The sequence below is a fragment of the Mus musculus genome, chromosome 14 (genome assembly GCF_000001635.26).
Source record: "Mus musculus strain C57BL/6J chromosome 14, GRCm38.p6 C57BL/6J".
NCBI classification, from domain to species: domain Eukaryota; kingdom Metazoa; phylum Chordata; class Mammalia; order Rodentia; family Muridae; genus Mus; species Mus musculus.
Genome location: NC_000080.6, coordinates 14,195,812 through 14,223,094, shown reverse-complemented (window position 1 = coordinate 14,223,094; position 27,283 = coordinate 14,195,812). Strand labels below are relative to the sequence as shown.

Below are 27,283 nucleotides of genomic sequence, written 5' to 3'. Positions count from 1 at the left end.
AGGAGGCAACATGATGTAAATCAGGGCTTAAATGCAGACTCAGGATAAAAGAAGCAGATCAATAGAATAATGAATGGGGGATGACAAGGTTAATAACAGTGTCATGCCAGTCTGGGCTTCTTGGTGTGTGGGGCCATGGGTTTGTGGGAAAAAGGGGAGTGGGAGAAAACCTGCATCCTACCAGAGTTCTGGTGCTCTGGGCACTGATGTGGGAGGACTGCAGCAAGCTTTCCATGCTGCCCTGGGTGGGTGTTTGGCTATGTGAAGCCACTGACCCCACTCAGCAGGTGGTGGACACGGGACAGTCCTAGGCACCAGATTCCCAGCCTCTGGCACCCCATGCTGGATACTGTGGAAGAGCTGAGAACAGAATAGGGGCCCCGGGGTGGTACTGAGCTCTGGGGCTAAAGGAAGGAGAGGGCAGGGGGAGAGGGGGCGTTGGATGGTTCTCATACAGACGAGAGTCCTTGATCAGGTTCCTGGCTGGAGTGCAGGAAGGTTTTCTGGAGGTTAGACATGCTCATTAGGAGAAAGCCTATTCCATCGTTCAAGTATGGTGGGCCTTAATGATCAGAGACAGCCTATGGTTTTAGAGCTTTATTATAGAAAGGCAATGAGAAAGAGAAAAGGTAAAAAGAAGAAGAGAGAGGTTGGCCATGGCCACGTGGAGAGATGGGGGAAGGGAGAGAGAGAAGAGGGGCTAGAGAGTAAGAAATGTGAGGGCTTAAGGAGTGTGAGGAGGGGCCAAGCAGTCCCTCTTATAGTGGGCTGAGCTATCTTGCTGTTGCCAGGTAATTGTGGGGAGGAGCATACCTGGCTATAGTCAGGTAGCTTTGTGGGTGGAGTCTATCCAGAATACCAGAAGCTTGGGATGTTGTCTGAGTGACTGATAGTCACAGAATTATGGAGTTGGGGGCTCTGTGGTTTCAGGCACCTGATTCTGGGAAGGTGGCTCATTTTTCCATCCCTTGTAGAGTTCTCTACTTGGTCACCAGAACAAGCACCATTCAACTAAAATAGGCTGCCTATCACAGTCCCATATTGGTGTTGATGACACTGTTATGATTTTAAGAGATTAACCCCTAGAGAAATTGAGTGAATCATGTACAAGAATTTTTTCCATTTTCTATTTTTTCCTGTTTTCTGTTACATCCACAATAACTTTGAAAAATTGGAAAAAGAAAAACCCGACCTTGGTAAACACAAAGAAAAGGAATTAGTAAAGAAAACATTCAAAGTCTTTAGTGACAAAGAAAATGCAAATCAAAAGGACCCTGAGAGTCTACCTTATACTAATCAGAATGGCTAAGTTCAAAACCTCAGGTGACAGCACCTGTTGGCAAGGATGTGTAGAAACAGGAATATTCTTCCATTTCTGTTGGATTTGCAAACTGGTAGTCCACTCTAGAAATCATTCTGGATGTTCTTCAGAAAATTGAAAGTAGATCTACCTGAATACCCAGCTAAACCACTCCTGGGCATATACCCAAAAGATGCCCCACTGTGCCCCAAATGCACATGCTCCACTATGTTCATAGCAGCCTTGCTTGTGATAGCCTGAAGCTGGAAACAATAAAGAAGTCTCACAATGGAAGAATGGATATAGAAAATGTGGTTCATTGACACAATAGAATACTACTCAGCTATTAAGAACTAAGGCATCCTGAGGAAAATGGATGGAACTGAAAAATATCATCCTGAGTTAGGTAACTGAGACCCAAAAGGACATGCATGGTACATTCTCACTAATAAGTGGATATTAGCCAAAAGAAAGTACAGAATACCCTGGACATAGTCCACAGAACTTATAAAGGATAACAAGTCGAAGGGCCCAATTGAAGATGCCTCAATCCCACTTGGCAAGAAGAAGAAAGTAATCACAGGAGTGGGGGAAGAAGAGACCTGGGTGGGAAAGGGGACAGAGAATAAAAAAGGGAACCATGAACAGGTATTAGGTGGGATAAAATAACTGAAGCCCCGAGAGCCAGCAGAAAGAATAAAAACAGGCCATCTTGGGAGGTAGGAGTGGGGGGACCCTCCAGAATGTACCAGAGACCTGGGAGGTGAGAGAACTTCAAGACCCACAGGGAAAAACCTTAGATGATATGCCCTAAAGTAGAGAGGGGGAAATTGTAGAGCCCACCTCAAACAGAAATACAGGACATCAAGGGCTGGGGTGGCAATCCCATAGTCAAAATCTCTGACTTATAATTTTTTCTGCCTAAAAGAACTGCAGGCACAAAAAATGTAGAAGAGCCTGAGGAAAAAGAGGTCAAGTGACAGGCCCAAAGTTGGATCCAGATCAAAGGGAGGCCCCAAGGCCAGACACTATTACTGAGTCTATGAAGTCCTCACAAACTGGGGCCTATCAAGACTGCCATCTGAAAGATCCAACAAGCACCTGAAAGAGTCAGATGCAGATATTTACACCCCACCAATGGACAGAAGCTGCTGGCTCCTGTGGCTGACTTTGGGAAAAGCTAGAAGAAGCTGAGGCGAAGGCTACCCTGTAGGAGGACAAACAGTCTCAACCTGGATGCTAGAGACCTCTCAGATCATGGACCACCAACCAGGCAGCATACAGCAGTTGATATGAGGCCCGCAACAAATACACAGCAGAGGAATGCCTGTCTGGGTTCAGTCATAGAAGATGCACATATCCCTCAAGAGACTGGATGCCCCAGGATGTGGGGAGGTCTAGTGGGTTGGGTGGTAGGGGGTGGGGACATTCTGTGGCGACATGCAGGATGAGGATGTATGGGATGTGGAATACAGAAGAGGGATCAGGTGAGAGTTTAAAATCTGGAGTGTAAAAAATAATTTAAAAAAAATTTTTAAATGAAACCATTCTCTTTACTCTGCAGAGAACCAACTATTGGAGAGAAGACACACAGCCATGAAATGCAAAAAAAAAAAAAAAAAAAAAAAAAAAAAAAAAAAAGATGTTTGAACAGAGTGGAAGCAGAAGACACAATGAAAAATACTAAGTTTACAAGGGATCACATCTATGCTTTAGTCAATTCTGCTCCATGACAATGTTGATTCTTTTAGGGGATGTGGGGGTTGTGCATAGAAGTTGAAGTCAGATGTCATTACTGGGTGTCTGTCTCAAACCTACAGACATGGTAGTCTTCAGGAAGAGGTCTCTTACTGCTCAGGGTCCTCCGCAATTCGCTACACTACCCAGTGTGCTCAGGGATTTGTCCAGGTCCCCCTCCCACTGCTGTTACTTCAGGTGCATGACTCCATGAGAAGCTTTAAACATGGGTGAGAGGACTCTGAACTCAGGCCTCAAGCTTTGTATAATATTATATACTACCATTATTATTACATAGGCTGTAATAGTATCTATTACAGGTACATTGCAGCATAGTCACAAATGCACACAATGCATGTTATAGAATTCTTTTCCTTCATCATCTGCTGTCACACTCTTTCCTTTATACTGACCATTTCCCAGAACATTCCCATTAAACCTTTGATATCAACTTATTCTTTTTTTCTACTTTTTATTGGATATTTTCCTTATTTACATTTCAAATGTTATCCCCTTTCCAAGACTCCCCTTCAGAAATCCCCATCCCATTCCCCACCCCCTGCCTCTATGAAGTACTCACCCACCCACCCACTCACATCTTCCTGCCCAGACATTCCCCTACACTGGGGCGTCGAAAACCCCCAGGCCCAAGTGTTGCTCCTCTCACTGATGTCCAACAAAGCATTCCTCTGCCACATATGTGGCTGGAGCCCTGGGTCCCTCCATGTGTTCACTTTGGCTGGTGTTCCAATCTCTGGAAGCTCTGGAGCGTCTGGCCTGTTGACACTGTTGCTCCCCCCTCCAATGGGGCTGCAAACCTTCTCAGTTCTTTCAGTCCCTTCTCCAACTTCTCCATCTGGGACCCCTCGCTAAGTCCAATGATTAGGTGAGTATCCACTTCTGCATTTGTCAGGCCCTGGCAAAGTCTCTCTGAAGACAACCATATCAGTCTCCTATCAGCAAGCACTTCCAGACATCCACATAGCATTGCAGTTTGGTGACTATATTTAGAAGGGATCCCCAGGTGGGGCAGTCTCTGGATGGCCTTTCCTTCAGTCTCTGCTAAACCCTCTGTGTCCTTATTTCCTCCTTGAATATTTTGTTCCCCCTTCTAAGAAGCACTGAGTATCCACACATTGGTGTTCCTTCTTGGGCTTCATATGATCTGTGAATGGAATCTTGGGTATTCTGAACTTTTAGGGTAATATCCACTTATCAGGGAGTGCATACTGTGTGTCCTTTTCTGACTTACTTAACTCATGCAGGATGATATTTTCAAGTTCCATCCGTTTTCCCGTGAATTTTATGAAGTCATTCTTTTTAATAGTTGAGCAGAATTCCATTGTGTAAATGTATCACATTTTCTGTATCCATTTCTATGTTTAGGGACATCTGGGTTCTTTCCATCTTCTGGCTATTATAAGTAAGGAAACTATGAACATAGTGGAGCATGTGTCCTTATTACATGTTGGAACATCTTCTGGATATATGCTCAGAGTGGTATAACTGGGTCCTCCGGTAGTACTATGTCCAATTTTCTAAGTAACCACCAGACTGATTTTTTAGCATGGTTGTGCCAGTTTGCAATCCCACCAGCAATAGAGGAGTGCTCCTCTTTCTCCACATCCTTACCAGCATCTGCTCTCACCTGAGTATTTGATCTTAACCATTCTGACTGGTGTGAGGGGGAATCTCAAGATTGTTTTGATTTGTGTTTCTCTGATGACTAAAGATGTTGAATGTTTCATTAGGTGCTTCTTGTCCATTCGCATTTCCTCAGTTGAGAATTCTCTGTTTAGAACCGTTCCCAATTTTTTAATGGGTTATTTGGTTATCTGGAGTCTTTGTATATATTTGATATTAGCCCTCTATCAGATAGAGGAGTGGTAAAGATCTTTTCCCAATTTGTTGGTTGTCATTTTGTCCTATTGACACTGTCCTTTGCCTTACAAAAGCTTTGCAATTGTATGAAGTCCCATTTGTCAATTCTTGATCTTAGAGCATAAGCCATTGGTGTTCAGTTCAGGAACTTTCCCCCTGCGCCCATGTGTTCAAGGCTCTTCCTCACTTTCTCCTCTTTAAGTTTCAATATACCTGGTTTTAAGTGGAGGTCCTTGATCCACTTGGACTTGAGCTTTATACAAGGAGATAAGAATGGGTTGATTTGCATTCTTCTACATGTTGATAAAAGTTGAACCAGGACCATTTGTTCAAAATGCTGTCTTTTTTCCACTGGATGGTTTTAGCTCCTTTGTCAAAGACATATGTTCATAAGAGTGTGGGTTCATTTCTGGGTCTTCTATTCTATTCTAATGATCTACCTGCCTGTCACTGTACCAATACCATGAACTTTTTATCATGATTTCTCTGGAGTACAGCCTGAGTTCGGGGATGGTGATTCCCCCAGAAGTTATTTTATTGTTGAGAATAGTTTTCACTTTCTTGGGATTTTTGATATTCAAAATGAATTTGAGAATTACTCTTTCTAATTCTCTATAGAGAATTGAGTTGCAATCTTGATGGGGATTGCATTGAATCTGAAGATTGCTTTCAACAAAATGGCCATTTTTACTATATTAATCTTGCCAATTCATGAGCATGGGTTATCTTTCCATCTTCTGATGTCTTCTTTGATATCTTTCTTCAGAGACTTGAAGGTCTTGTCATGTGGGACCATGAAAGACAGCCTGTTTTGGATGAGTGAGGCTTGCTCCGGAGACCCAGTAGAAAACTCTACAAGGGACAAAACAGTGAGCCAGAGACAGGTGCCTACCATGACAGAGCCCCCAACTCCATAATTCTGTGACTATCAGACGTGCAGACAAAGCCCCAAGCTCCTGGCATTCTGGCTAGATTCCACCCCCACAGCTATCTGACCACCAAGTATGCTCCTACCTGGCAACAGCAAGTTAGTCCAGCCCACTATCAAAGGAGCTGCTTGGCCCCTCCTTGCTCTCTTAAGCTCTCACCTTTCTTACTCTCATTTCTAGCTTTACTTCTCTCTCTCCCTTCCCTCCTCTCTCTATGGCCGACCCCCTCTCTTTCTTTTACCTTCTCTCTTTCTCTCTGTCTTTCTACAATAAAGCTCTAAAACTGTAGACCGTCTCTGCTCATCAAGGCCCTCCATACTTGAATGATGGAATAGACTTTCCCCTAAAGAGTGGTGTCTAACCTCCAGCTGGAAGGCCTTTCTGTGCTCCAGCCATGGAATGGACCAAGGACTCTTGCCAGTGTGGGAACCACCCAGAACCCCAGCTCTCCCTGCTCTCTCCTCTCTTCAGCCCCAGGGTTGACAGAGGTGCCCTGGAGCCTCCACTTTGTTCTCAGCTCTTCCCCGGTGTCCAGCAGTGTCTGGGATGCCTGAGACTGAGAACCTGTTACCTCTGGCCTCTGTGAGGCCCAGAGACCTCAGAATGACCCTGTTCCACCCCCCACACCACCCCCATTGCTGGGGTCCATGGCTTTCTACTGCCAGACACCCACTGGGGCCGCGTGGAAAGCCTGTGGCAGTCTTCCACATTTGCCTGCCCAGAGCACTAGAACTCTGGCAGGACAGGAGTTTTCTCCCACTCCCTTTATTTTCTCACACCTGCTGCCCTACATTGTCATACACATCTTTCTCTTGTTTGGTTAGAGTCACACCAAGATATTTTTTATTGTTTGTGCCTATTGTGAAGGATGTCCTTTTCCTAATTTTTTCTCAGCCTGTTTATCCTTTGTGTATTGGAAAACTACTAATTTGTTTGAATTAATTTTGTATTCAACCACTTTGCTGAAGTTGTTCATCAACTGTAGAATTTCTCTTGTTGAATTTTTGATGATCACTAATGTATAATATCATCTGCAAGAAGTGATATTTTGACTTCTTCCTTTCCAACTTGTGTCCCTTTGACCTCCTTTTTTATTCTTGTTGCTCTAGCTAAAATTTCAAGTGCTATATTGAATAGGGAGAATAGATAGGGAGAGGGAGGACAGCACTGTCTAGTTCCTGATTTTAGTGGGATTGCTCCCAGTTTCTCTACATTAGTTTGATGTTGGATACTGGTTTGCTATATATTGATTTTAATATGTTTAGGTATGGGTCTTAAATTCTTGATCTTTCAAAATCTTTTAAAATGAAGGGATGTTGAATTTTATCAAATGGTTTGCCAGAATCTAATGAAATGACCTCTTTTTTTTTCCTTTGAGTTTGTTTATGTAGTAGATTACATTATTCAGTTTCCATATATTGAACCATCCCTGCATCCCTGGGATGAAGCCTACTTGTTCATGATGGATGATAGTTTTGATGTGTTCTTGTATTCATTTTGTGAGAATTTGATGAGTATTTTTGCATCAATATACATAAGGGAAACTGGTCTGAAGTTTTCTTTCTTTGTTGGGTCTTTGTGTGGTATTGGTATCACAGTAATGGTGAATTCTTAGAATGAATTGGGTAGTGTTGCTTCTGTTTCTATTTGGTGGAAATTTAAAGAGTATTAGGTCGTCTTTGAAGGTCTGATAAAATTCTGCACTAAACCCATCTAGTCCTCAGCGTTTATTAGTTGGCAGACTTTTACTGGCTGTTTCTATTTCTTTAATGTTTTTGAGACTGATTAGGTGGTTTATCTGATACCGATTTAACTTTGGTGTTTGGTAACTGTCTAGAAAATTGTCCATTTCTTCCAGGTTCTCCAGTTTTGTTGAATATAGGTTTTTGCAGTAGGATCTGATGACTTCTTGAATTTCATCTGAATCTGTTGTTATATCTTCCTTTTCATTTCTGTTTTTGTTAATATGGATACTGTCTCTGTGCTCTCTGGTAAGTCTGCCACACTATCTATCTTGTTTAACAGGTTTATTTATCTTATTGATTTTCTCCAAGAAACAAATCCTATTTTTGATGATTCTTTGTATAGTTCTTTTTGTTTCCACTTGATTTAAATTCAGCCCTGAGTTTGATTATTTCCTGCTGTCTATTCCTCTTGAGTTATTTTCTTCTTTTTGTTCTAGAGCTTTCTGGTGAAGTGTTAAGCTGCTAGTGTATGCTCTCTCCTGTTTCATTTTAGAGGCACGCAGAGATATGAGTTTTCCTCTTAGCACTGCTTTCATTGTTTCCCATAGTTTGGGGAACTTGTGCTGTCATTTTCCTTGAATTCTAAAAAGTCTTTAACTTCTTTCTTTATTTCTTCCTTGACCAAATTATCATTGAGTAGGGCATTGTTTGGCTTCCATGTTCATGTGGGCTTTCTCTTGTTTTTGTTGTTATTGAAGAACAGCCTTAGGGTGATCTGATTAAATGTATAGTGTGATTTCACTCTTCTAGTATCTGTTGAGGCCTGTTTTGTGACATATTATATGATCAGTTTTATAGAAGGTACCATGAGGTACTAAGAAAGTATATTCTTTTGTTTTAGGATGAAATGTTCTATAGATATTTGTTGAATCCATTTGGTCCATAACTTCTGTTAGTTTCACTGTGTCTTTGATTTGTTTCTGTTACCATGATCTGTCTATTGATAAAAATATGGTGTTAAAGTCTCCCACTATTATTGTCTGAGGTGCATTGTGTACTTTAAGCTTTAAAAAAATTCCTTTTGGGGGCTGGCGAGATGGCTCAGTGGTTAAGAGCACCGACTGCTCTTCCGAAGGTCCTGAGTTCAAATCCCGGCAACCACATGGTGGCTCACAACCATCTGTAACGAAATCTGATGCCCTCTTCTGGAGTATCTGAGGACAGCTACAGTGTACTTACATATAATAAATAAATAAATCTTAAAAAAAAAAAAGAAAAGAAAAATTCCTTTTATTCATGTGGGTACCTTTGCATTGGAGCATATATGTTCAAAATTGAGAGTTCATCTTGGTAGATTTTTTCCTTTGATGAACATGAAGTATACTTCCTTATCCTTTTTGATTACTTTTGGTTGAAAATCTATTTTATTTGATATTAGAATGTTTACTCCAGCTTGTTTCTTGGGACCATTTGCTTGGAAATTTGTTTTTCAGCCTTTTAATCTTGGGTAGTTTTCTATACGCCATTTTTTGATTGGGTTGTTTGATGTTTTTGATGATTAGCTTCTATAGTTCCTTATATATTTTTGATATTGACTCTCTATCAGATGTGGGGTTAGAGAAAATTTTTTCCCAATATATAGTTTGCTGATTTGTCTTATGGAATATGTTCTTTGACTTGCAGAAGATTTCCAGTTTCATGAGGTCCCATTTATCAATTCTTTTTTTTCCCATTTTTTATTAGGTATTTAGCTCATTTACATTTCCAATGCTATACCAAAAGTCCCCCATACCCACCCCCCCCACTCCCCTACCCACCCACTCCCCCTTTTTGGCCCTGGCGTTCCCCTGTACTGGGGCATATAAAGTTTGCAAGTCCAATGGGCCTCTCTTTGCAGTGATGGCCGACTAGGCCATCTTTTGATACATATGCAGCTAGAGACACAAGCTCTAGGATACTGCTTAGTTCATATTGTTGTCCCACCTATAGGGTTGCAGTTCCCTTTAGTTCCTTGGGTGCTTTCTCTAGTTCCTCCATTGGGGGCCCTGTGGTCCATTCAATAGCTTACTATGAGCATCCACTTCTGTGTTTACTAGGCCCTGGCATAGTCTCACAAGAGACAGCTATATCTGGGTCCTTTCAGCAAAATCTTGCTAGTGTATGCAATGGTGTCAGCATTTGGAAGCTGATCATGGGATGGATCTTTGGATATGGCAATCACTAGATGGTCCATCCTTTCATCACACTTTCAAATTTTGTCTCTGTAACTCCTTCCATGGGTGTTTTGTTTCCTATTCTAAGAAGGGGGCAAAGTGTCCACACTTTGGTCTTCGTTCTCTTGAGTTTAATGTGTTTAGCAAATTGTATCTTATATCTTGGGTATCCTAAGTTTCTGGGCTAATATCCACTTATCAGTGAGTACATATTGTGAGAGTTCCTTTGTGATTCGGTTACCTCACTCAGGATGATGCCCTACAGGTTCATCCATTTGCCTAGGAATTTCATAAATTCATTCTTTTTAATAGCTGAGTAGTACTCCATTGTGTAAATGTACCACATTTTCTGTATCCATTCCTCTGTTGAGGGGCATCTGGGTTCTTTCCAGCTTCTGGCTATTATAAATAAGGCTGCTATGAACATAGTGGAGCATGTGTCCTTCTTACCGGTTGGGGCATCTTCTGGATATATGCCCAGAAGAGGTATTGCTGGATCTTCCGGTAGTACTATGTCCAATTTTCTGCGGAACCACAAGACTGATTTCCAGAGTGGTTGTAAAAGCTTGCAATCCCACCAACAATGGAGGAGTGTTCCTCTTTCTCCACATCCTCGCCAGCATCTGCTGTCATCTGAATTTTTGATCTTAGCCATTCTGATTGGTGTGAGGTGGAATCTCAGAGTTGTTTTGATTTGCATTTCCCTGATGATTAAGGATGTTGAACATTTTTTCAGGTGCTTATCTGCCATTCGGTATTCCTCGGGTGAGAAATCTTTGTTCAGTTCTGAGCCCCATTTTTTAATGGGGTTATTTGATTTTATGGAGTCTACCTTCTTGAGTTCTTTATATATATTGAATATTAGTCCCCTGTCCGATTTGGGATAGGTAAATATCCTTTCCCAATCTGTTGGTGGTCTATTTGACTTATTGACAGTGTCTTTTCCCTTGCAGAAGCTTTGCAATTTTATGAGGTCCCATTTATTGATTCTCGATCTTACAGCACAAGCCATTGCTGTTCTATTCAGGAATATTTCCCCTGTGCCCATATCTTCGAGGCTTTTCCCTACTTTCTCCTCTATAAGTTTCAGTGTCTCTGGTTTTATGTGGAGTTCCTTAATCCACTTAGATTTGACCTTAGTACAAAGAGATAGTAATGGATCAATTCGCAATCTTCTACATGATAACAGCCAGTTGTGCCAGCACCATTTGTTGAAAATGCTGTCTTTTTTCCACTGGATGGTTTTAGCTCCCTTGTCAAAGATCAATTGACCATAGGTGTGTGGGTTCATCTCTGGGTCTTCAATTCTGTTCCATTGGTCTACTTGTCTGTCGCTGTACCAGTACCATGCAGTTTTTATCACAATTGCTCTGTAGTACAGCTTTAGGTCGGGCATGGTGATTCCACCAGAGGTTCTTTTATCCTTGAGAACAGTTTTTGCTATCCTAGGTTTTTTGTTATTCCAGATGAATCTGCTGATTGCCCTTTCTAATTCGTTGAAGAATTGAGTTGGAATTTTGATGGGGATTGCATTGAATCTGTAGATTGCTTTTGGCAAGATAGCCATTTTTACTATATTGATTCTGCCTTATCAATTCTTTATCTTAGAGTGAGAGCCATTGGAGTTCTCGTTAGGAAATTTTCCCCTATGTGAATGAGTTCAGGGCTCTTTCCCACTTTCTCTTCTATTAGATTCAGTGTATCTGGTTTTCTGCTGAGGTCCTTGAAACACTTGGACTTGAGCTATCTGAAAGGTGAGAAATATGGTTCTATTTTCATTTTTCCACATATAGACAGCCAGTTATATCAGCACCATTCATTGAAGATGCTTTATTTTTCATTGTATATTTTTGGCATCCTTTTAAAAGATTAAGTGTAGATATGTGTGTGGTTTTATTTCTAGATCTTCAATTCTATTCTATTGATCTACCTCCATGTCAGTGTACCAATGCCATGTAGTTTTTATCACTATTGCTCTGCAATAAAACTTGAGGTCAGGGATGGTGATTCCTCTAGGCATTCTTTTATTGTTAAGAATTGTATTCACTATTCTTAATTTTTTGTGTTTTCAGATGAATTTGAGAATTGTTCTTTCCATATCTTTGATGAATTGTGTTGGAATTTTGATAGGGACATTCAAATTTCTAATTGCTTGGCTTAAACTTTAACTACTATTAGTATCTTGTAATAACCTTACTCTTTTTAATCTCGAAGGAAACAAAACAAAACAAAACAGAGCAAAAAAGCAGAGGCATTGCTCATGAACAGACTTATTTATATTCTATATTTTAAGCATTAATATTAGTCACTTCTTTTTTAAAAAATATTTTACTAGGTATTTATTTCATTTACATTTCCAATGCTACCCCAAAAGTCCCCCACAGGCTACCCACGCACTCCCCTACCCACCCACTTCCACTTCTTGGCCCTGGCATTCGCCTGTACTGAGGCATATAAAGTTTGCACGACCAATGGGCCTCTCTTTCCACTGATGGCAGAATAGGCCATCTTCTGATACATATGCAGCTAGAGACACGAGCTCCAAGGGGTACTGGTTAGTTCATATTGTTGTTCCACCTATAGGGGTGCAGATCCCCCCAGCTCTTTGGGTACTTTCTCTAGCTTCTCCATTGGGGGCCCTGTGATCCATCCAATAGCTGACTGTGAGCATCCGCTTCTGTGTTGGCTAGGCCCCAGCATATTCTCACAAGAGACAGCTATATCTTTCAGAAAAATCTTGCTAGAGTATGCAATGATGTCAGCGTTTGGAAGCTGACTAGGGGATGGATCACCGGATATGGGAGTCTCTAAATGGTCTATCCTTTCGTCTCAGCTCCAAACTTTGTCTCTGTAACTTCTTCCATGGGTGTTTTGTTCCCAATTCTAAGAAGGGGCGAAGTGTCCACACTTTGGTCTTCGTTCTTCTTGAGTTTCATGTGTTTCGCAAATTATATCTTATATCTTGGGTATTCTAAGTTTCTGAGCTAATATCCACTTATCAGTGAGCACATATTGTGTGAGTTATTTTGTGATTGGGTTACCTCAATCAGGATGATGCCCCCCAGGTGCATCCATTTGCCTAAGAATTTTATAAATTCATTCTTTTTAATAGCTGAGTATTACTCCATTCTGTAAATGTACCAAATTTTCTGTACGCACTCCTCCGTTGAGGGGCATCTGGGTTCTTTCCAGCTTCTTGCTATTACAAATAAGCCTGCTATGAACATAGTTGAGCATGTGTCCTTCTTACCAGTTGGGACATCTTCTGGATATATGGCCAGGAGAGGTATTGTGAGATCCTCTGGTAGTACTATGTCCAATTTTCTGAGGAACCACCAGACTGATTTCCAGAGTGGTTGTAAAAGCTTGCAATTCCCCCAACAATGAAGGAGTGTTCATCTTTCTCCACATCCTCACCAGTATCTGCTGTCACCTGAATTTTGGATCTTAGCCATTCTGACTGGTGTGAGGTGGAATCTCAGGGTTGTTTTGAATTGCATTTCCCTGATGATTAAGGATGTTGAACATTTTTTCAGGTGCTTCTCTGCCATTCGGTATTCCTTAGGTGAGAATTCTTTGTTTAGCTCTGAATCCCATTTTTAATGGGTTTATTTGATTTTCTGGACTCCACCTTCTTGAATTCTTAGTATATATTGGATATTAGTCCCCTATCTGATTTAGGATAGGTAAAGATCCTTTCCCAATCTGTTGGTGGCCTTTTTGTATTTTTGACAGTGTCTTTTGCCTGGCAGAAGCTTTGTAATTTTATGAGGTCCCATTTGTTGATTGTTGATCTTACAGCACAAGTCATGGCTGTTCTATTCAGGAATATTTCCCCTGTGCCCATATCTTCAAGGCTTTTAGCTACTTTCTCCTCTATAAGTTTCACTGTCTTTGGTTTTATGTGAAGTTCCTTAATCCACTTAGATTTGACCTTAGTACAAGGAGATAGTAATGGATCAATTCGCATTCTTCTACACAATAACCCCAAGTTGTGCCAGCACCATTTGTTGAAAATGCTGTCTTTTTCCACTGTATGGTTTTAGCTCCCTTGTCAAAGATCAAGTGACCATAGGTGTGTGGGTTCATTTCTGGGTATTCAATTCTATTCCATTGATCTACTTTGTCTGTTGCTATACCAGTAACATGCAGTTTTTATCACAATTACTCTGTAGTACAGCTTTAGGTCAGGCATGGTGATTCCACCAGAGGTTCTTTTATCCTTGAGAAGAGTTTTTGCTATCCTAGGTTTTTTGTTTTTCCAGATGAATTTTCAGGTTGCCCTTTCTAATTTGTTAAAGAATTGAGTTGAAATTTTGATGGGGATTGCAATGAATCTGTAGATTGCATTTGGCAATATAGCCATTTTTACTATATTGATCCTGCCAATTCATGAGCATGGGAGATCTTTCCATCTTCTGAGATCTTCATTAATTTCTTTCTTCAGAGACTTGAAGTTTTTATCATACAGATCTTTCACTTCCTTAGTTAGAGTCACGCCAAGGTATTTTATATTATTTGTGACTATTGAGAAGGGTGTTGTTTCCCTAATTTCTTTCTCAGCCTGTTTATTCTTTGTGTACAGAAAGGCCATTGACTTGTTTGAGTTAATTTTATATTCAGCTACTTCATTGAAGTTGTTTATCAGGTTTAGGAGTTCCCCGGTGAAATTTTTAGGGTCACTTATATATACTATCATAGCATCTGCAAAAAGTGATATTTTGACTTCTTCCTTTCCAATTTGTATCTCCTTAATCTCCTTTTGTTGTCTAATTGCTCTGGCTAGGATTTCAAGTATAATGTTGAATAGGTAGGGAGAAAGTGGACAGCCTTTTCTAGTCCCTGATTTTAGTGGGATTGCTTCCAGCTTCTCACCATTTACTTGGATATTGGCTACTGGTTTGCTGTAGATTGCTTTTATCATGGTTAGGGATGGGCCTTGAATTCCTGATCTTTCCAAGACTTTTATTATGAATGGGTGTTGGATTTTGTCAAATGCTTTCTCAGCATCTATCGAGATGATCATGTGGTTTTTGTCCTTGAGTTTCTTTATATACTGGATTAAGTTGATGGATTTCCGTATATTAAACCATCCCAACATCCCTGGAATGAAACCTATTTGGTCAGGATGGATGATTGTTTTGATGTGTTCTTGGCTCCGGTTAGTGAGAATTTTATTCAGTATTTTTGCATCTATATTAATAAGGGAAATTGGTATGAAGTTCTCTATCTTTGTTGGGTCTTTTTGTGGTTTAGGTATCAGAGTAATTGTGGCTTCATAGAATGAGTTGGGTAGAGTACCTTCTGCTTCCATTTTGCGGAATAGTTTGTGAAGAACTGGAATTAGATATTCTTTAAAGGTCTGATAGAACTCTAAACCCATCTGGGACTGTGCTTTTTTTAGTTGGGAGTCTATTAACGACTGCTTCTATTTCTTTAGGTGATATAGGACTGTTTAGATAATTAACCTGATCCTGATTTAACTTTGGTGCCTGGTATCTGTCTAGGAACTTATCCATTTCATTCAGGTTCTCCAGTTTTGTTGAGTATAGCCTTTTGTAGAAGGATTTGATGGTGTTTTGGATTTCTTCAGGATCTGTTGTTATGTCTCCCTTTTCATTTCTGATTTTGTTAATTAGGATGCTGCCCCTGTGCCCTCTAATGATTATGGTTAAGGGTTTATCTATCTTGTTGATTTTCTCAAAGAACTAGCTTCTCGTTTGGTTGATTCTTTGAATAGTTCTTCTTGTTTCCACTTGGTTGATTTTGCCCCTGAGTTTGATTATTTCCTGCTATCTACTCCTCTTGGGTGAATTTGCTTCCTTTTGTTCTAGACCTTTTAGGTGCATTGTCAAGCTGCTAGTGTGTGCTCTCTCTAGTTTCTTTTTGGAGGCACTCAGAGCTATGAGTTTTCCTCTTAGAAATTCTTTCATTGTATCCCATAAGTTTGGGTATGTTGTGGCTTCATTTTCATTAAACTCTAAAAAAATCCTTAATTTCTTTCTTTATTCCTTCCTTGACCAAGCTATCATTGAGAAGAGTGTTGTTCAGTGTCCATGTGAATGTTGGCTTTCTAGTATTTATTTTGTTATTGAAGATCAGCCTTATTCCATGGTGATCTGATAGGATACATGGGACAATTTCAATATTTTTGTATCTGTTGAGGCTTGTTTTGTGATCAATTATATGGTCAATTTTGGAGAAAGTACCATGTCGTGTTGAGAAGAATGTATATCCTTTTGTTTTAGGATTAAACGTTCTGTAGATATCTGTTAGATCCATTTGTTTCATAACTTCTGTTAGTTTCACTGTGTCCCTGTTTATTTTCTGTTTCCACGATCTGTCCATTGATAAAAGTGGTATGTTGAAGTCTCCCATTATTATTTTGTGAGGTGCAATGTGTGCTTTGAGCTTCTTTAGTGAATGTGGCTGCCCTTGTGTTTGAATCATAGATATTCAGAATTGAGAGTTCCTCTTGGAAAATTTTACCTTTGATGAGTATGAAGTGCCCCTCCTTGTCTTTTTTGATGACTTTGGGTTCGAAGTTGATTTTATTAGATATTAGAATGGCTACTCCAGGTTGTTTCTTCAGACCACTTGCTTGGAAAAATTTTTTTTCAGCCTTTCACTCTGAGGTAGTGTCTGTCTTTTTCCATGAGATGGGTTTCCTGTAAGCAGCAAAATGTTGGGTCCTGTTTGTGTAGCTAGTCTGTTAGTCTACGTCCTTTCTTTAGGGAGTTGAGTCCATTGATATTAAGGGATATTAAGGAAAAGTATTTGTTGCTTCCTATTATTTTTGTTGTTAAATTTGGTGTTCTGTTCTTGTGGCTGTCTTCTTTTAGGATTGTTGAAGGACTACTTTCTCACTTTTTCTAGGATGTTGTTTCTGTCCTTGTATTGTTTTTCTTTTTTTTTTTTTCTTCCTGTTATTATCCTTTGAAGGGCTGGATTCGTGTAAAGATAATGTGTGAATTTGGTTTTGTCATGTAATTCTTTGGTTTCTCCATCTACAGTAATTGAAAGTTTGGCTAGGTATAGTAGCCTGTGCTGGCAGTTGTGTTCTCTTAGGGTCTGTACTACAACTGTCCAGGATCTTCTGGCTTTCATATTCTCTGGTGAAAAATCTGGTGTAATTCTAATAGGCCTGCCTTTATATGTTACTTGACCTTTTTCCCTTACTGCTTTTAATATTCTATCTTTATTTAGTGCATTTGTTGTTCTGATTATTATGTGTCGGGAGGAATTTCTTTTCTGGTCCAGTCTATTTGGAGTTCTGTAGGCTTCTTGTATGTTCATGGGCATCTCTTTCTTTAGGTTTGGGAAGTTTTCTTCTATAATTTTGTTGAAGATATTTGCTGGCCCTTTACGTTGAAAAATCTTCATTCTCATCTACTCCTATTATCCATAGGTTTGGTCTTCTCATTGTGTCCTGGATTTCCTGGATATTTTGAGTTAGGATCCTTTTGCATTTTGCATTTTCTTTGATTGTTGTGCCCATGTTGTCTATGCAATCTTCTGCACCTGAGATTCTCTCTTCCATTTCTTGTATTCTGTTGCTGATGCTAACATTGATGGTTCCAGATTTCTTTCCTAGGGTTTCTATCTCTAGCGTTGTCTCACTTTGGGTTTTCTTTATTGTGTCTATTTCCCTTTTTAGTTCTAGTATTGTTTTGTTCATTTTCATCACCTGTTTGGATATGTTTTCCTGTTTTTCTTTAAGGACTTGCGACTCTTTAGCAGTGTTCTCCTGTATTTCTTCTTTTTTTTTTTAAAGATTTATTTATTTATTTATTATATTTGAATATATATATATATATATATATATATTATTTATTATATGTAAGTACACTGTAGCTGTCTTCAGACACTCCAGAAGAGGGCATCAGATCTTGTTACAGATGGTTGTGAGCCACCATGTGGTTGCTGGGATTTGAACTCCAGACCTTCGGAAGAGCAGTCAGGTGCTCTTACCCACTGAGCCATCTCACCAGCCCTCTCCTGTATTTCTTTAAGTGAGTTATTAAAGTCCTTCTTGATGTCTTCTTACATCATCATGAGATATGCCTTTAAATCTGCGTCTAGGTTTTTGGGTGTGTTGGTGTGCCCAGGACTGGCTGAAATGGGAGTGCTGGGTTTTGATGATGGTAAGTGGTCTTGGTTTCTCTTAGTATGATTCTTTTGTCTGCCTTTTGCCATCTGTTAATCTCTGGAGTCAGTTGTTATATTTGTCTCTGGTTAGAGCTTGTTCCTCTCCTGATTCTGTTATTCTCTACCAGCAGACCTGGGAGACTAGCTCTCTCCTGAGTTTCAGTGGTCAGAGCACTCTCTCCAGGCAGGCTCTCCTCTTTCAGGGAAGGTGCACAGATATCTAGCATTTGGACTTGCCTCCTGGCAGAAGATGATGGCCTGAAACAGAACCTGTCCCAGAAGCTGTTAGCTTCTGTAGTCCACACTCGCACTTGTGCAGACTAGTCTCAGCGGTCTCCAGGGACCAAGATGACTCCCTCAGGTACTCAGGCAAAGCCCTCCTGGGACACCTCTCCTCTGGCAGGGAAGGTGCCCGGATGTCTGGAGGCCAAAAAGGGGTCTGCGTCAGAAGCTCTTTGGCTCCCACCTGTCCCAGAAGCTGTTAGCTTCTGTAGTCCACACTCTCACCTGCACAGACTAGTCTCAGTGGAACCCGGGAACCACAATGTTTCCTGCAGATGCTCTAGCAACTCCCTCCCAGGCTGGGCAGACACCTCTCCTCAGGCAGGGAAGGTGCCTGGATGTCTGGAGCTTGAAACAGGGACTGTCTCAGAAGTTCTATGGCTCCTGCCTGTCCCAGAAGCTCTTAGCTTCTGTAGTCCACACTCTCACCTGTGCAGACTAGTCTTGGTCTCATTTATATTCTTTAGAACACCAGAAATAACTAGAAAATCCCATTTATTTTATTTAAGTAAAGTAAATATGGACACTAGGTCTTAAATTAAATGATGTTTATCTGCCTAGTGAATCACATTTTAACAACAATGATGGAAGGAGGAAAGGTATAATATTAAGTAAAACTTAGAGGAAACTTCCCTGCTTTCCTTTAAACCCTGATGAACAAAATACATATGTTTACTATCAAGTCACTTCAAGCAAAGTCTAAGGACAAGCAAGGAGTAGAGCCAGGACTAAGACCTTCAGTGATGTGCAGCTCAAACAATCACAGAGAATTTAAAGCTATTTTATGAATTAATGCACATCAATTGTCTCAGTAAAAATCTTTAAATCTGCACACCAGAAATTCTACTATATATTTTCTCTTTACAAAATAGACTTCAGGCCAGAGATTTGGGCATTTTTTAGCTCCCTCCTGTGCAGGCCAAGAGTGGAGGCCCGGAACTAGCCTGAATCCTCACAGCACACACACCAGTTGCAGCTCGACCCCCAGATATTCAGACACATCCAACTTCACAGATGAGACCTTAACCCCTGCTCTGAGACCAGACATACTAGGGAAACAGATTCCACTCCCAGACTGAGATCTGGACACCTTCTGGCTTCTACCAGTGCCTGCCAGGTACAGAAACCTGATCCCACATAGCACACACACCTGTGGCAGCCCTGCCCCCCAGCTTGACTTCCCAGGATAACAGGATCACGGGTAGGACAGGTTCTAGACATAGACAGGGAGTGTAAATAACACTAAAGATAACCAGATGGTGAGAGGCAAACATAAGAACATAAGCAACAGAAACCAATTTGACTTCACAACATCAGAACCCAGTTCTCCCATCACAGCAAATCCTGGATACCCAACAACACCCTTAAAACAAGATTCAGATCTAAACTTTCATTTCACGAAGATGATAGAGGACTTTAAAAGAACATTAATTACTCCCTTAAAGAAATGCTGTAGAACACAAGTAAAAAAAGTGGAAACCCTTAAAAAGAGAACACATAAATCCCTTAAAGAAATACAGGAGAATGCAACCAGGAGAAGAAATTGAACAAAACCACTGAGGGTCTAAATATGAAAGTAGAATAATTTTTACAAAACTGAAAGGGACAGCCCTGGAGATGGAAAAACCTAGGAAAGAGAATAGGAGTCACAGAATTAAGCATCATCAACAGAATACAAGAGACAAAAGAGAGAATTTCAGTGGCAGAAGACACAATACCTGACATAGACACAATAGTCAAAAAAAAAAAAAAAACCACAAAAAGCAAAAAGCTCCTATCTCAAAACATTCAAGAAAACCAGGAAGCAATGAAAAGACCCAACCTGAGAATAATCAGTATAGAAGAAGGTGAATATATCCAACTCAAAGGGCCAGCAAACATCTTCAAAAAATTATATAAGAAAACTCTACTAAACTAAAGGAAGAAATGCCCATAAACATACAAGAAGCTTACAGAACACAAAACAAATGGGACCAGAAAAGAAATTCCTCTCATCATATAATAACTAAAACACTAAATGCACAGAACAAAGAAATATTGAAAGCAGTAAAGGAAAATGGTCAAGTAACATATAAAGGCAAAGTTATGAAAATTATTCCAGACTTCTCACCAGAGACTATTAAAGCCAGAAGAGCTTAATAGACAGATTAGATGTCATAAAGACCCTAAGAGATCAAAAATGCCAGCCCAGGCTACTATACACAGGAAAATTCTCAATTACCATAGATGGAGAAACCAAAGTTTTCCAAGACAAAACTAAATTTAAACTATATCTTTCTACTAATCCTGCCATACAAAGGATAACAGAAGGAAAATCCAACATGTGGAGGGAAACTACACACAAGAAAAAAGCAAGAAATTAATCTTTTCACAACAAATCCAAAAGAAGAGAAGCATACAAATGTAATTCCAATTCTAACAACAAAAATATGTAAACAGCATCCAGCATTTTGCTGCATACAAGAAATGCCTCAGAGTCAGAGACAGATGCAAAATCCATCAAAGCAAATGATGGGAAAATTCCTAAGCAAATGGTCCCAAGAAACGAGCTGGAGTACCCATCCTAATACCCAACAAAATAGACTTTCAACTGAATGTTATCAAAAAAGATGGGGAAAATCACTACATACTTATCAAAGGAAAAATTCATTAGGGTGAACTCTTAATTCTGAAAATCTATGCCCAAATTCAAGTGTACCTACATTTGTAAGAGAAACATTACTAAACCTCAAAACACACATTGAATCTCACACAATAATATAGGAGATTTCAACACCCAACTCTCACCAATGAATAGATCATGGAAACAGAAACTAAACAGAGACACAGTGAAACTAAAAGAAGTTATGAACCAAATGGATTTAACAGATATCTACAGAACATTTCACCCTAAAACAAACGAATATACCTCCTTCTGAGCACCTCAATTCTCAAAAATCTACCACATACTCAGAAACACACACACACACACATACACACACACACACACACACACACACACACATACACACACACACACACATACACACACACACACACACACACACATACACACACACACACACATACACACACACACACACACGCGCGCGCGCGTGCGCTACCTCAACAGATATTAAGAACACTGAATTAATCCCATGTATCCTGTTGGACTACCACCAAGGCTGGTCTTCAATAACAACAAAAACAACAGAAAGCCCATATACATATGGAAGCTGAACAACTATTTACTCAATGATAATATGGTCAGGTAAGAAATAAAGAAATTAAAGACTTTTTAGAATTCAAGGAAAATGAAGGCACTACATACCATAACTTATGGGACACAATAAAAGCAGTGCTAAGAAGAAAACTCATAGCTCTGAGTGCCTCCAAAAAGAACTGAGGGGAGCATATACTAGCAGCTCAACAGTGCACCAGAAAGCTCTAGAACAAAAAGAAGCAAATACACCCAAGAGTAAGAGATGGGAAGAAATAAACTCAGGGCTGAAATCAACCAAGTATAAATGAAAAGAACTATACAAAGAATCAAGAGAACCAGGAGCTGGTTCTTTGAGAAAATCAATAAGATAGACAAACCCTTAGTCACACTAACCAGAGGGCACAGAGACAGTATCCACTTAACAAAATCAGGAATGAAAAGAGAGACATAACTACAGAAACTGAGGAATTTCAGAAATAAACAGATCCTACTACAAAAATCTATGCTCAACAAAACTAAAAAATGTGGATGAATGGATGATTTTCTAGACAAATACCACCTACCAAAATTAAATCAGTATCAGAAAAACCATTGAAACAGCCCCACAAACCCACAGGAAATAGATGCTATCATTAAAAGTCTCCCAACCTAAAAGATCCCTGGGCCAGATAGTTTTAGTGCAGAATTCTATGAGACTTTTAAAGAAGATTTAATAGCAATATCCTTTGAACTATTCGACAAAATAGAAACAGAGGGAACACTGCCCAATTCTTTCTATGAAGCCACTGATATGTTATCCACAAAAAGATCTAACAATGAAAGAAAACTACAAACTAATTTCTCTTATGATTATCGATGCAAAAATATTTGATAAAATTCTCACAAACCCTAGCCAAGAACACATCAAAATGATTATACACCATGAACAAGTAGGCTTCATCCCAGGGATGAAGGTATGGCTCAATATATGGAAATCCATCAATATGATCCAATACATAAACAAACTCAAAGAAAAAAACCACACGATCATTTCATTAAATGCAGAAAAAGCCTTTGAAAAAATAAAACACCCATTCATGTTAAAAGAATTGGAGAGATCTGGAATTCATGATGTATACCTAAATATAATAAAAACAATATACAGCAAACCAATCACTAACATCAAAATAAATGCAGAGAAACTCAAAGCAATTCCATTAAAATAAGGGACTATATAAGGCTGTCCATCTCTCCCTACCTATTCAATATAGTACTTGAAGCTCTAGCCAGGGCATTTAGAAAACAAAAAGAGATCAAAGGGATACAAACTGGGAAGGAGGAAGTAAAGTTATCACTTTTTGCAGATGGTATGATTGTATACATAAGTGTCCCCCAAAATTCTACCAGAGAGCTCTTACAGCTGATGAACAACTTCATCAAAGTGGCTGGATATAATATTAACTCAAACAAATCACTATCCTTCCTCTAAACCAAGGATAAAAAGGATGAGAAAGAAAGTATGGAAATGACACCCTTCCAATAGTCACAAATAATATAAAATATCTTGGTATGACTCTAACCAAACAACTGACAGCTTTGTACGACAAGAACTTCATGTCTCTGAAAAAAGAAATTGAAGAAGATCTCAGAAGATGGAAAGATCTACCATGCTCATGAATTGGCAGGATTAATATAGAAAAAATGGTTATCTTGCCAAAAGCAATCTACATATTCATTACAATCATTATCAAAATTCCAACTCAATTCTTCATAGAATTAGGAAGAGCAATTTTCCACTTCATTTGAAAGAACAGTAAACCTAGGATAGCCAAAACTATTCTCAACAATAAAAACAAAACAAAACAAAGCAAAGCAAAACAAAACAAAACAAAACAAAACAAAAATACAAACTTCTTCTGGAATCACCATCCCTGACCTCAAGCTGTACTATATAGAGCAATAGTGATAAAAACTGCATGATATTTTCCCACAGATTAGGAAAACATATTTGTTAACTCTACATCTGATAGAGAGCTAATATCCAAAATATACAAAAAAAACTCCAGAAGGCAGATTCCAGTGAACCAAATAACCCTATTAAGAATTGGACTATTGAAATAAATAGAGAACTCTCAACCAAGGAATTTCGAAAGACTGAGAAACACTTAAAGAAATGCTCATCAGGGAAACACTCAAAACAACCCTGAGATTCCAGTTCACACCAGTCAGAATGGCTAAGATCAAAACCTCAGGTGACAACAGATGCTGGCGAGGATGTGGAGAAAGAGGAACACTCCTCCCCTGTTGGTGGGACTGCAAGCTGGTACAGCCACTCTGGTAATCAGTCTGGCAGTTCCTCAGAAAACCGGATAGTATTACCTGAGGACCAGCTATACCACTCCTTGACATAAACCCAAAAGATGCTCTAACATGTAAGAAGGACACATGCTCCACTATGTTCATAGCAACCTTATTTATAATAGCTAGAAGCTGGAAACAACCCAGATGTCCCTCAAGAGAAGAATGGATATAGAAAATGTGGTGTATATACACAATGGAGTAATATGCAGCAATTAAAACCTTTATGAAATTTGCAGGCAAATGCATGGGATTAGAAAATATCATGCTGAGTGTGGTAACCCAAACACAAGAGAACACACATATTAACTAATAAGTGGATACTATCCCAAAAGCTCACAGTGCATATGATAAAACCAACAGACCTTATGGAGCATAGAAGGAAGGAAGATCAGGGGGTGAAAGCTTTAGACCTGCATTGAGGGTGGAATAGGATGATTGTGGAAGACAGAAGGAAAGGGGGACAAGGGATGGAGAAAGGAGGAGGAAGACAGAAGTGTGGCGTTATCAGAATCAGAAGGAAATATGAGAGCGGTATAGAGGGTCAGTTAATTGAATAAAATTAGGTAGCAAGGGGGATGAGGAATTGTGGATTGCCACTAGAAGGTCACAGACACAAGAGAAATGAGAGTTATGAAAAGTCCAAGTTTTTTTTAAAGGAAAGAAAGAGAGAGAGAGAGAGAGAGAGAGAGAGAGAGAGAGAGAGAGAGAGAGAGGAAGGAAGGAAGGAAGGAAGGAAGGAAGGAAATCAGCCTATAATTTTTTTTTGACTCAACTACTAAATCCACAACAACGGTTCAGACATGGTGCTTCTGAAGTGTTCTCACCCCTCCCAACCAGGCGCAAGCTGCATCAAGGAGAAGGGTGGACTTCCCCACCTCTGCTCAGGCATCAGAAAATAGATGGGGGGTCATTACTGCTGAGCGCCAGCAGCAGTTGGAACAGGTATCCCAAGTGAGTTGGCAGCAACAATCACTGGTGAGCCTGCCAGAGGTCCAAGGGGTGAAGGGGTTGGCATTGAAGAAATCGCTGATGTCATATTGGCACTGCTGACATGTGTGCTGCCCCTACCATGCTAGTGGAACTCATTCGAGCCTGGTCCTTCACAACAGTGAAGTAAGGGTGCTCCATGGCCTCTCTTGCAGTGAGCCGTGACTGTTGGTCGTATAGCAGCAGCTTGTCCAGAAAATCCAAGGCCTCAGGGCTGACAAGATGCTGGTTTTCACTGTGGACAAAGCGTTCCCATCGCTTACCGGAGTGTCTGCCCAAGATATCGTTGAAATGTGGATCTAATTCAATGTTGTACTTGTCAATATAGTCATATAAATCTTCTGTTCCCAGAACCTTGGCTCTCCTCACCAACTGATCATAATTGTCATGTCCATGGAAAAAATGGCTCCTTCCAGAAGATCATACTGGCCAGCATACAACCCAAGATCCACATATCCAAACTATAATCATACATCTGATAATCTACAAGTAGCTCTGGACCTTTGAAATATCAAGAAGCAACTCGGACATTATACTCTTGGCCTGGATGGTAAAACTCAGCTAAACCCCAGTCTATGAGCCGAAGCTTTCTGTGCTCATGATCAATCGTGCCATTATGGGGTTTCACATCTCTGTGCATAATCCCCATGCTGTGACAATAATCCAGGGCTTTCAGAATGTCATACATGTAAAAGCGAATGTCATAGTCTGTTAACGTCTGGTACAATTGCTTGAATTCTGTGTTGTTTCCATGTTCAAAGACACAGGGTCTTTTACAATGTCTGCAAGTGTGATGTTGAGCCCACCTCTCAAATTCTCCAAAATCTTTATTTCACGCTTAATTTTCTTCTTCTTTTTTTTTTTTTTTTCCTGGCTTGAGAATTTTAACAACAACTTTTTTATTATTCGTGATGTTGGTGGCTTCAAACACCTCACTGTATTTGCCCCTGCCTAATTTTCGAACAAGCTGGTAGTCATCTTGATTTCCCCATTCCACCACCTGTGATTCATAATCCCAGTACTCTCGGGGTTTGTGTTTGTTAACATCTGTGTAAACTATGGCCGCGCTTGGCACGGGTCCCGACACGTCAGACAGATTGACAGACAAGGCTGAACTTGATGTTTGAAGATCCAGCAGTCACTGTGTTCAAAATCAGACGTTGGTAAGACTTTGTTTCAGACCCTTTTTCGTCACACTGCGGTGGAAGCAGCAGCGGCAATAGGGGGAGGGGGAGGGGGCAGCGACACAGGGCTCGGCCGCCAACCTCAAGGACCAGAGAGAGGCTGCAGCCTCCTCCGCTGCTGGAAGCGGAAGCCCCCTCCGAGAGGCATTTATTTAATTCACATTCTAGATGGATTTAAGTGGCAAGGAAGAGGGGCAGAACCTCCGCAATTTCTGTCAAGTCTGGGTGTCCTGGACTGATAATAAGAAGGATGGCTTGCTTAGTCTGATGACCATGTTTTAGTTCTAAGTGTCTTCTCCAACAACAGCAAAGCTGGAGACTTTAGAGTGAAACAGCAGATAAAGTGGGTATCTATATATCACCAGAGTGCTTGTGAACTGCGCTGAGTTTTTCCTTGCTTCTGAAGCCAGACTTGAGAGCCCTGAAGCCAAGGTATAGAGTGCGCAGTGAGTCATGTTAATGGAGTAGAGAGCCAGGCGATCAGTTTGACACTTCTCTCCCTGTAGAGAGATGGGAAAGTTGAAATCCACAGATTGAAAGTCTCAAGACTGAACTTACAGAGCTACCTGGGCAGAATCTCATTTGTCAGTTTAACTGAAGTACACTGTGCAAATGACAAGCATGGGCTGAGATGAAGCATTGTGGGATGCAGGTGCTCTGTCTAGTGAGCTGGCCGTCAGGGTGTTCTGATGACATTTAAGCATAGCTGGTGTGGGAGTTCAGTGTGATTATAGGGCGGCAGATACGGGGGGATATGTTTTCCTAAGCAGCCATAATTCTATCTCCCAGAAAGGGACTTTGCTCATGGAAGTGTGGTGGTCATAATTAATTGTTGGATAGACCAAACTGTCTGAAGTTACAGTGACACAACTGACTTAAGGACTTCTTCTCAGTTGCTGGGATTTGTAGGTAATCTTTCATATCTTGCCTTCTAAATTAAGTGCCTCGTCTTAGGATTTATGTGTACAATATATATTCTTTAATCCACTATCCCCTCCCTCTCTCTCTCTCTCTCTCCCCCTTCTTCTCCAAACCTTTCTTATATGTTCACAAAGATAATTTTCATACTACTTTAGGCACATGTCTTGCTCCTAAACTCCAATGTGGCATCAACTTGTTATTTTTTTATAAGATTCTATTTAGAAATCGAATTAACATCATCCTTTATTGGATTAGGGCTTCAACATATGCAAAGACACAGCCCTCATCAGGCATAGACTCTTGAGGTGGGTCTTTGGAGGAAAATGGCCAGAGATCTGAACAATATGCATTCCAGGCTCAACATGGGTTGGATCCTCTTTACAGGGATGGTCAGCAAAAGTGGAAAGCTGAGGTGGGGTTTGACAAGGCTGTGTGCAAGTGTCTCCCTTGTCTGCCTCTTTGCTACCACTTGCC

The 27,283-nt window shown here is 40.2% G+C and overlaps 1 pseudogene; it reads right to left on the bottom strand.

Moving 5' to 3' along the window:
- Positions 24,460-26,026, bottom strand: Csnk2a1-ps1 (casein kinase 2, alpha 1 polypeptide, pseudogene 1; annotated as a pseudogene).